Source organism: Triticum aestivum, chromosome 6B (genome assembly GCF_018294505.1).
Source record: "Triticum aestivum cultivar Chinese Spring chromosome 6B, IWGSC CS RefSeq v2.1, whole genome shotgun sequence".
In the NCBI taxonomy this organism is placed as follows: Eukaryota; Viridiplantae; Streptophyta; class Magnoliopsida; order Poales; family Poaceae; genus Triticum; species Triticum aestivum.
The window spans coordinates 21,768,629-21,779,458 of NC_057810.1; the positions used below are offsets into that span (position 1 = coordinate 21,768,629).

Genomic DNA, 10,830 nt, shown 5'->3' on the forward strand with positions numbered 1-10,830 from the left:
CGTTTTCTCTTTGGCCGTTGCTTCTCCGGAACTGCAGGAGACGAATGAGTTGGGCTCAGATGTTCCTGGCCGCCGGCTTGGTCTGCAACAGGATGCTCCCCTGCCATGACTTGCTCACAGGTCCTTCCTTTCGCATCTTCAAGGTATGTTGATTCTTCAAGGTAGATCAGAGCCTGTTCCATATGCATACATACAAGCTGGGTTTGAAGTAAGCTTCTGTTCCAGTTGCCGAGCTGAAGTATCACCCGGATTTCTGTGACGATCTTCTGAGGTGCGAATGCTCTATTTCTACAGACTGCAGGCGCAATCTCCTATTGTATTGTTAGTGGTGAATCAGACTATTTTTTTTTCTCTTTGTGCCATGATATTTCTTTTTAAGTTAGCCATTACAATCTTAGAAGCCTTGCATGACAAATATAGCCCTTCATATATTTTGCTTCTGTCAGTATACTTTTGATGGCCATGCCCCATGATTGTCAATATATTTTGCTTCTGTCAGTATAGTCTGCATAATATGTTTGGATGAATGTTCTTATATGAGATTTTTGTGGTAAGTAGTTAAATCACCCGTACCGAGTGTATATCTATTTTGACCTGGTTTGAAGAATGACCAACTGGGTGGCTTCTCCAACTTTTGGTTCAATTCATGGGTAAATTAAATATGTAGCTGTGCAGTTCATCTTGCAATTGAGAATATGTTAATTGGATTATATCAACGATGATATGTATAAGGTTATTGGTCAAATACCTTGTTGTTGGTTTTGCTTCTCAGTGTGTGACTAACAATCAGATCATCCCCCCCCCCCCCCCCTCCTTCCCCCATCATTGTCAGTGTTTCTTGCTTCTGTCAGTATACTTTGCAGAAGATACCTCCGTGCAACTAATTGAAGATCAAATCCTGCCATGTTTTGGTTAGGCGGTAGAGACACGCGTGGGAGGGCCCTGGCGGTGACGCGCTCGGGGAGAGAGCTGGGCCGCGGCATGCTGGGGAGGAGGTCGGGCGGCGACGAGATTGGGGAGGAGGCCGGGCGGCGGCGAGCTCGGGGAGGAGGCCGGGCGGCGGCGTGCTGGGGAGGGCCCTGGCGGTGGCGCGCTCGGGGAGAGAGCTGGGCCGCGGCATGCTGGGGAGGAGGTCGGGCGGCGAAGAGATTGGGGAGGAGGCCGGGCGGCGGCGAGCTCGGGGAGGAGGCCGGGCGGCGGCACGCTGGGGAGAAGATGGGGCTGAGGCTAGCTCGGGAGAAGGCCGGGCGGCGGCGTGCTGTGGAGGAGACGAGGCGGCCGCGAGCTCAGGGAGAAGGCCGGGCAGCGGCCAGTCACGGTGCTACGGGCTCCCTCGCTCCGGTTGATGTCGTCGCTCGCTCGCCCGCGACGACTGCCTCCGGCGGTAGGAGGTCGGTTAGGTTGGTGGTTGGTCGGGCGGAGTAGGCCGTAGGCGCGTCGCGCCTTATAGGGGGGCGATGGTAACAGAATAATATTCTGTTACTAATAACAGAATAGTCCAACCCTATATATATGAAACCGGAGATTAGCGGGATTCTTACTTGAAAAGGTCATAGCTAAAACCAGATAATACCATCAGGAATTGGTAGAGAATTTTGGTAATTAGATATTAGGGATCGTAAGAGATATTATATTGTATATATATGCATGAATGTGTGCTATATGTGGTAGCGTCGAATATATATACGAAAACTTGTTGTTCGACCTAGCACGGAGAAAGAGGTCACCTCTCTATATTCATGACGATGTTCCGTAATGGTTTCTTCATTGCTATATGTAGTAGCGTCGAGTTGAATGGAAAATATAAAATGAAAATGAAAACCTAAATGACAAAGAATTGAATGGTAAACACAAAAAGAAAAGGGAAACACAAAATGAAACCCTAAACCCTCCAAAACCCTAAACCCCTCCTTTCAAAAAAAAAACCCAGCGCTTGGCAGCGCCTGACGCGTGGGGCCTTTAATCCCGGTTGGTGTTATGAACCGGGACTAAAGGTCCTCCTGCCTAAATGATCCATAGCGGCTACGTGAAGCCTCTTTAGTCCTGGTTCATAACACAACCGGGATATAGTCCCGATTGTTTAGTCTGGTTTGTCCAACCGGTCTTTACGGGTCCGGTTTTCTACTCGTGCTCCTCCTCTCGTGACTATAGCTGATAGTGCTCGCCACGGCTCTATCAGCCCCACAGCGGCACAACGCAATCGCGGTTGAGTACTAAGTATTTATCATCTCCTCAAAATCGAATATGACGAACATACATATCGATCCATTGCGTACAACCCACCCGACAATTGCATGAAAGCGGGGAGCAGGCGCCCGTTTTTTATCCGGTTGATGCATGGAAGCAAGTGTGGATGCAAGTATGTAAACACCACACGTATTAAGTACTCGAGGCAAGCGGACTGAATTGCAACCTCTCATGCACGGGGAAGTGGAAAGCACACTCCTCCATCTTCTGAATGGAGACCCCATCCACATATACATGCCTACCCAGACGATTGAAAAATGTTACCACCAGTGGTCAACTCGTCGGGGCACGGGACGTCTAGGTAGTATTATTTGTCGTAGTTGTGACCGTTAATGGTAACATTCACCAGCGAACTGTTGCCTTCTGCAAGCCTTGCAGACACGGGTGTCCGTTGAAGCACGTTAATATCATTATGTGATCCGGCGATGCCGAAGAAAGAGTGTCAGATCCAGATATCTTGTGAGGCCAAGGCATTGAGTATGATAGTGCAAGCCCTGACACGGCTCTTATACTATTCTTAGGGCCTGTTCTGAAGTCCTCCAGCTCCACACTTCACAAACTTCACATATGAATTTGTCCTGAACAGTTTTGCTACGAGAAGTTGGCTTCTCAAAGTTTTGCCCGATGACAGTGCAAAATATTGGAGCAGCGTCGGCCCAGCTCCACCGATGGGAAAAGCTGGAGTTGGCCAGTATTACAACCGAAGTGCCACCGCCAAGTCCAAGCCAGCGAATCGGTACGCTCGCACGAAACATAACGCTCCTCTCGCTCTCCATCGAATCGGTACAGGGCGGCTTCCCTCGATGCCTAGCCCATACTGGGCTGCCTCCAACCGGCCCAATGGCGCCCAATGGGCCCACAACCTTCCAGCTGGGCTGCAGCGATGGGAGAAGCTGCACACGACGCAGAACGCTTGGGGAATCGCCAGATGAAGCGTGAAGCTGGCTAGGGAAGCTGGATTTGTGAAGTTTTGTGAAGTTGGAGGAGATCAGAATAGGCCCTTATACTGCCCTTATCAAGTAGAAGGCAGTTCTTTCACTCCCAGTGCATGCAGTCTATGTTGCCAAGCATCCCTGAGAAGCCCCTGCAGGGGGTGTCAAGCACTGATTGGTGCTTTTCCGCAGGCTTGCCAACAAGCGGGCTGTAGCTTGAGCATTGGGCTCCGTCAAGTACCCAGGGCCAAATAATGCAATCACAGCCTTGCAGAACCTGTACCGTGACTCTAGGCATGTAGACTCGCTCATACGGACGTATTCATCACTAAGATCACCGGGCACTCTATATGGAAGCATCCGGATAGCTGTAGTACATTTCTGATAAGATGAGAAGTCAATCTTTCGAAGGGCATCCTCCTTGCACTCGAAATAATCATCGTATCCAACTACCCCCTCTCGAATACGGTTAAAAACATGCCTAGCCATATGGAAACACCACCGGAATTTGTCATGTTAATTTGAATAGCGGGTGATCTGTGTTGAAGTAGTCCTTCCAAAGAAGGAAATGGCTGCTCTCTCGGTTGCGATTCAACGCCGGAATGTGCCCCGGGATGGAGCCACGGAATAACGGCTGCTGGCTATTAAGGTGGTGATCGACCAACACGACAACAAAGATCTCCTCCGCATCATCGGACAAGGAATCGTCTGAGTCGCAAAGGAAATTATGAAAAAAGAACTTGTCGGCGGAGTCCATTTTGTACCTTGGTAAATTGTCGAACAGGTTGCGGGAGTCGACGAAGGAGCCGGCCGGCGAAGCAAGGCGCGCCTCCCTTGGACCAGGTGGCTAGCTTGGAGGCGTCCCACGAGCTTTCCTGTGTTAGGGCGAAGGAGCTGGCGGGGCCGGTGATGCGGCTTCCTGCTCGCAGCGGCGTGGGGGAGGTGGGGGGCAGGAAGGAGCTGCGTCGGTGAGACGGTGGTGGCGGTGACGTGGGAGGGGGTGGCGGCGTTGGGGGAGATGTGTCGGCACTATTGTTGGCAGAGGCACCGGAAAATGGGCGGCGACAGCGACACAGGGTCAGAGGGTTTGCTATCAACCTTGGGGTGGGAGAGGATGGTCAATGTGCCACCGACTAATGGGCCAGGGGGAGTAGGCGGGTGACGCGCGTGTTCATTTTATGTCCGCGCCGACACAAATGAAGCTCAAAAAGGCCGGGAATGGATCGGTCGTCGGATGAAAAGCGGACGTACGCCTATTTCGATCGACGCGTTGGGCTAACTTTTCTGTCCGCGTCGACCTAAACGGATGGTCGCGCACGAAATGGATCGACATCTCCTCAAAATCGAATGTGACGAACATACATATCGATCCATTGCGTAGAACGCACCCGACAATTGCATGAAAGCTGGGAACAGGCGCCCTTTTTTTATCCGGTTGATGCATGGAAGCAACTGTGGATGCATGTAATGTAAACGCCACACGTGTTAAGTATTACTCGAGGCAACTCCGGAACACGAGCTCTCGTCAACTCGTCGGGGCACGGGACGGCGTGCGCGCCCACGCGCCCTCGCGCAATCGTCGGATCGATTGCCACGCCGAGCATCTCGCGTCTTCCGCGCAGGTCGCCATGCACGTCGTCGTCGTCATGGCCCCCTCGCCGTGCATAAATATATGCTGCATCTTCTTTCCCGTCCATGCCCATCTCATCCCGCAGTACGTAGCCTTTTGTAGCCAAGTAGTAGCAGGTAGTATAGTCGCCGGCAGGAAGCAGCAACCATGGGTTCTTCCAAGCGTAATGGCAGCGCTCTGTTGTGCCTCCTGCTCGCCGGGCTTCTACTGCTGGCCGTGACGGCGGTGAAGGTGGAGGCCGGATGGGGCTGCGTTGATAGATGCGTCGAGGGAGGTGGTGCGGACGCCTACGCGTGCTCTTTTGTCTGCATCTGGAATCTCCGGCGTGACGGCGGCACTGGCGCCGGCAGCTGGGCCAGGATGCGGGGAGAAATCCTTCCGGTGGAACTGAAAGGAGAGAGGGAAGACTGCATCGAAAGATGCATGGATTTAGGACTGGACTTCTTTGAGTGCTTGTTTCATGTGTGCTGAGGCTAGTGTATGTACATGTGGTTTGCATGCTACAGCTAGCAGCTAGCTAGCTGATGTTTGACGTGCGGCGTGCGTGTTATTTAGATCTATCCGGCCGGCTTATTTTCTTTCTTTGAAGCGCGAATCGGTTGCTTGAAATAAACGTGGATTTGCTACATGGTAGTCGAGTGTTTTACATATTGTCATGCTATATAGAAAACGTTTTCATACTCCCTCGGTCTCCTTTTACATTGCATACTACTCCCTCTGACCCATTATATAAGAGCGTTAAAAACGCTCTTATATTATGGGAGGGAGGGAGTAGTACATTTGCCCGGCTACATTTGCTACATGTTGCTATATTTTTGATTGATTTGATATTTCGATGGGAAATGGAATGAATGTGTGTTGACTTAGTCTATGTAGATTGGTTGTAAACATTGGGGAACATTATTGTTGTTGATTGTATTGTAAATCGCATGCGTAGGAATTTATATGTAGATATGAAATAATAATCACGTATTAAATTATATTATATGATTGCTTATAGAATAATTGTTGAGGGTTGAGATTGTTTAGATGCTTACATATGATGATGACAAAACACCTTCTTTTCACATGGTAGATTTTCATTCAAGTACATGGCAAATATTTGTCAAACCAATGTCAATATTTTTTATAAAGCTTTTTAGTACCTATCGAAGATTGTTGAGATGAATACATATGAAGCAATGCATAGGAAGTAGTTTGCTCATTTGTACTTAGCATAGGAAGTATGGTGACACATGTATGATAAGCTTGCAAGTTACTACAACTAGCGAGCTAACTGCTATCAATTATCGCCACATGGTGTACCCTGCCAAGTTACAAAGTCAGTAAGAGCGGTGCTGCTGCGGCCTGGTGGTTGTCCGATCTGCGCGCGGCAACGGCGACTCTCTCCGGCGGCGGTTCGTCTGCTCAGACTCGGGTGAGCTCCCTCCCTCTTCTTTGGACTCAGCGACGGGCTCGTCAGGCCGGGGTGGCGCCATGGTGTGGTGGTGCGCGCGAGGCCTGCTGGTGGTGGCAGGGGACTCCGGGAAGGGGCAGGGTGCCCCCTCCGTTGCATCTGGCGGCTGCTGCGGGTGGCCGCCGGAGTTCCCCTGGCCCTGATCCGGCCGCCGAGGTCACCGATCATGCCAAGGTGTCGACTTTCGGGTGGAAGGCGAGCTTCCGCTTCGTTCTGGTGAGCCGCGTCCGTTCGGTGTGTCCTGGTTGAGGGTGGGGCTCGGATGCCGTGGCGGCGGCCCGGTTGATGGTAGTCGGGGTGCTCTTGGGCGGAGCACGCGGCTCAGGCGTTGTCCGGTCAGCATGGCCGTGTGGGCGGCGTGTTGACCGGGGTGGGTCGTTCATCCTATCCGGTGACGATGAGTGTTGGCCGGGGTGAAAACCCGTTCTGCTCTGCCAGGCCGACGGCGGCGGCGTTCCAGCGTCTCCCCTTCTTGAAGGCGCCGTTGCGGCATCTCATTTGTCGTCGGAGGGCTCCGGGGGAAACTCTAGTCCTTGGATTGGGCGGTGGCGACACGATGGTGTCGTTTCCTTGCTGAAGGCGCCGCTTTGGAGCTCATTGTTCGTCCTACTCGGCTTCTCCTCTTCGCAGTGGCCCGCCCACGGTTGAGGGCCCCGACATCATCGTAGTAGTACTGATTGTGTTCATCTGATGTTGGCTAGGATTTTGTCGGGGTAGTGTTGCTGTTATCAGCGTCCTTGTATCCAGTCCTGGGTGTGTGTGGTGTGTGCGTGTGTTTGTATCGGCAGGATTCGGTTGTTCGGTGATGCTTTATCTATAAAGCGGGGGGAAACCCTTTTTCTCAAAATGGATTCATGACGTGGTAGCACCATCCAGACAGCCAAATTACTTGGTGAGGTCCACAACCACAAGTGTAGCTTCATTCTATCCGGAAAAAAACTACTCCCGGCGTCCCATAATATAAGATGTTATTACACCTGACATACTTACATATTGGTTGCAATAACATATTATATTATGAGACAAAGGGAGTAGATTTTTGGTATTTAAAATATGTTATCTGAAGTGGGTTCATATGTACCCGGGTTCATCTATGCATATTCTCCCTTCAGCCAGCCAAATTAATTGATCAAGCTGACACTTGGTGAGGTCCACAAGAGGACTGTAGCTTCATTCCATTCTAAAAATACCTCAATCATATTATATAAGATGTTATTACAACCGATATACTTACATATTGGTTGTAATAACATCTTACATTATGAGACAGAGGGGTAACAGGACCGTACAGACCTCTTCCAAATGCTATAGCGTTTAGAATGTTTGTTCATTTGTTTGGACCAATGTCCCTTAGTGCAAGATCTTTTGTAAACGCTATAGCATGCTATAGCGGGCTATTTAAAACCCGTACCACTTTATGAACAACTCATGGAGAACCATCAAACTTGCGCCTAAGGAGTAGCAGTCAGTACCGATTGTCGCTTGAGCTTGCGAAAACTGCGAATCCAACATGTTGGGCCTACAGTCAGGTTGCATGGCGAAGACTAATCCAAGTCAATATTTGACCAGTAGAGTTGGACGAGGGTCCCACCTATCTGACACTCATCTTCTTTCCCCACTTTTTTATTTCTCATTTTTTTAGATCACACATCAAGGATGCCTGACCAGTCATCGCTACGCCAGCCTAACGAACCGGCCCAACCAGTCAGTTTCCTTGTTTCCACGAGCTCAAGCGACAATCAGTGATATGTGTTCATCACAAACATGGAGTGCAGGGAAGGATCTGAAGAAGCCATCGATTTCATTTCGATGTATTATTTGTGCTTTGTCATATACGGCGTCATGTAGTGCAGTTATAACACCCATGTGCATTCATTTCTTTGGCCGACTTCATCGCGGTCGTAAATAAAGCGCTAGCCTCGTCACATGCCTTCCTAATCATTCCCATCTAAATCAACTGTTGCCACCTGTCATGTTGCGCGAGCATGCAATATTGACATGTCCATCACAAAAAAAAAGGGTGTGGCTAGGTTTCAGTTGACTGAGATTCAAATCTCAGCCAAGTGACATAATATGCAAGAGAGAAAAAAGGATATAACATTGACTGAGACTGGACGAAGTCAGTCGGCTGAGACTTAGCAAGACTGAAAAGAGAAAGGACACCGGAGCTGGCAGGGACTATATAGAGCGACACGTGGAGAGAGCCATGGCCAAAAGTTTGATTCCATGGATGGGTGTGAGAAGTTGCATGAGTAAACTCGAATCTGATCACAGATTCATGGTCCCTACCTCCGCCCGCATTATTGTACCTGCCTGATGCCGACGAATCTTCTTGAAACCATAGCACTTGATGTGCCTCATCGCGTGGACTGTATTTTAGGACGAAGAGAATACTTACTAATCCTTCTGTCTCATAATATAATAACATTTTTGACACTACACTAGTATTTGCATGGAGTAGCTAGGATCTGCTCTGTTCGACACGTGGACCAGCGTTATTGTACTAGCAATGATGTCGAGTCTGCAACTAGAACAGTGTCCACGGAGAGCAAGACCTTTCAAGCTTAAGATAGAGCAGTGACCACGCAAAGCTAGCTCCCAGCTGGAGTACTAGCTCCTAATTTCTCTTATCCACGAAGGATTGGTCATTTGATCATCCATCCATTCATGTGGAGCTATAGACCACCTACTGTACTCCAAAAAGAAATTGTTGCTTGGCCTGGCTAGCTAGCTGCTGCTGATTGGCTCTGGTAGGTATGTCCAGATGGATGCATGTGGCGTGCATGGCAAACTGTACAAGAGGCCATGAATTGTTGCCCAAGGGGACAGGAGTACGTGAGGAGGATGCAATGCCATGTCCGTTACAAATCCACATCGTACAAGTTGTGACCCAAACGGTACCTGCCACCACGTACCACCACGCATTGCTAGCTTAACCACACATCTATCCATCCCTGATCCATCTTGTGTGGCTTGTTTTGTTGATACAGATAAGAAAGGCCATAGGAGAGTAAGGTAGGTGGGTGCACATGCTGGTGGTGCAAGAGAGTCCGACAAAAAAGCCATCGCTTACGGTTTGCCCAATTATTTGTGGGGCCTGTTTTTTCATTCCATGGGATCTACATTCTCAATTTTTTTGTCAAAAAAATGTATTTCCATGTTTGAGAAGGTTTGGTAAAAAAAAATCTGTATAGAGCTCCTCGGGTGTCATTTGACCACCAAACTTTGCCAGCACCTATAGTGTTTGTTTGTAATAATCCCCACAAAGTTTCGGAATTTGTTGAAATGTTTTGCTATGTTTTCTTGCGGGGTTGTATTGTGCTGGGATGTAGAAAAACCACTCGCTTACAACTCTCACGTACGTGTCGTCTAATAAAGTACAAGAATGATGAACAAGCATGTGGATACGTAAAGTGAGTGACTGGTGCACATCGGGGTGGCGTGACAAATGGCACCTGTCCTGGCCAGGAGTTGGCGTCGGGGAATTCCAGGCGGCTTCAGTCGAATGGAGTGGATCGTCCCATCCCCACGACGCGTATTATTGTCATATTGAAGTTGCTGGGTCCGCAAGACAGAACTGTAAAAGTGTTAATTTGACGCAAAAGGACATCAATGGATTGTATATAGCTAGCTAGCTAGGAGAGTGACATACATTAGCCTGCATTTTTGGTGGTGAGGATCTCTCTTCATCTCTGCTTATAATCACTGCCGTCTATTGGTCACGGTTTTGTTGTGTTTTTCTTTTTTGAATGAATAAATCTTGTGTACATGGAGTGCGGCTAATCTGCACCCGGGCTCAGCTGCACCCGCACTTAGAAAAAAATTCAAAAAAAAATACTAGAAAAATTCAAAAAAATCCAATTTTTTTGTGGTGGTAGATAATTTGACACGTGAGGTGCGCCCCAAAAATCAGCTCATTTGAGCATCTGAGCAGCTCTCGGCAAAAAAGACAACATCAGGGTCTGTAAAAATGTTTACTGTTCATGCACTGTTTTGACCCGATTTGTCTTTTTTGCCGAGAGCTGCTCAGATGTTCAAATGAGTTGAATTTTGGGGCACACCTCACGCGTCAAATTATCTACCACCACAAAAAAAAATGGATTTTTTTGAATTTTTCTAGTATTGTTTTTGAATTTTTTGCTGAGAGGGAGCAGAAGAGCCCGGGCACCGTTTTGAGTTTTCGGTGTACATGTTACTAGTAACTGTCATCGATCCCACACCATTTTTTCCCATCGTCTTGTATCATCCACGATCCAATGCATGTTGTTAGGCCTTATCAGCATCATTTCAGACATTCTACAGCTTCAAGCTTATGTCTCTGCAGTGCAAAGTTGAATGAACAATGCTCTGCCAACGAGTTGTCGCCCGTTGTCAAGCTTATGTCTCTGCAGTGCAAAGTTGAATGAACAATGCTCTGCCAACGAGTTGTCGCCCGTTGTCGATTGATGGAGTGACACTACGTGGCACCTGCCAGGTGGAGTGATCCACAACCAGGAGTAGCTAGGTTCCATTCAACTCAAAGAGTACTGGAAGAAAAGCTTTAACTGTCACCACATCGATGGAGC

General features: G+C 48.9%; 1 long non-coding RNA gene across 1 annotated transcript; it reads left to right on the forward strand.

The window, feature by feature from the left end:
• Positions 1 to 498, forward strand: LOC123133201 (uncharacterized). The gene is made up of 2 exons (XR_006465185.1): positions 1 to 143; positions 226 to 498. It is a non-coding gene; the product is annotated as an uncharacterized lncRNA (long non-coding RNA).
• The last annotated feature ends 10,332 nt before the right edge of the window (positions 499 to 10,830 follow it).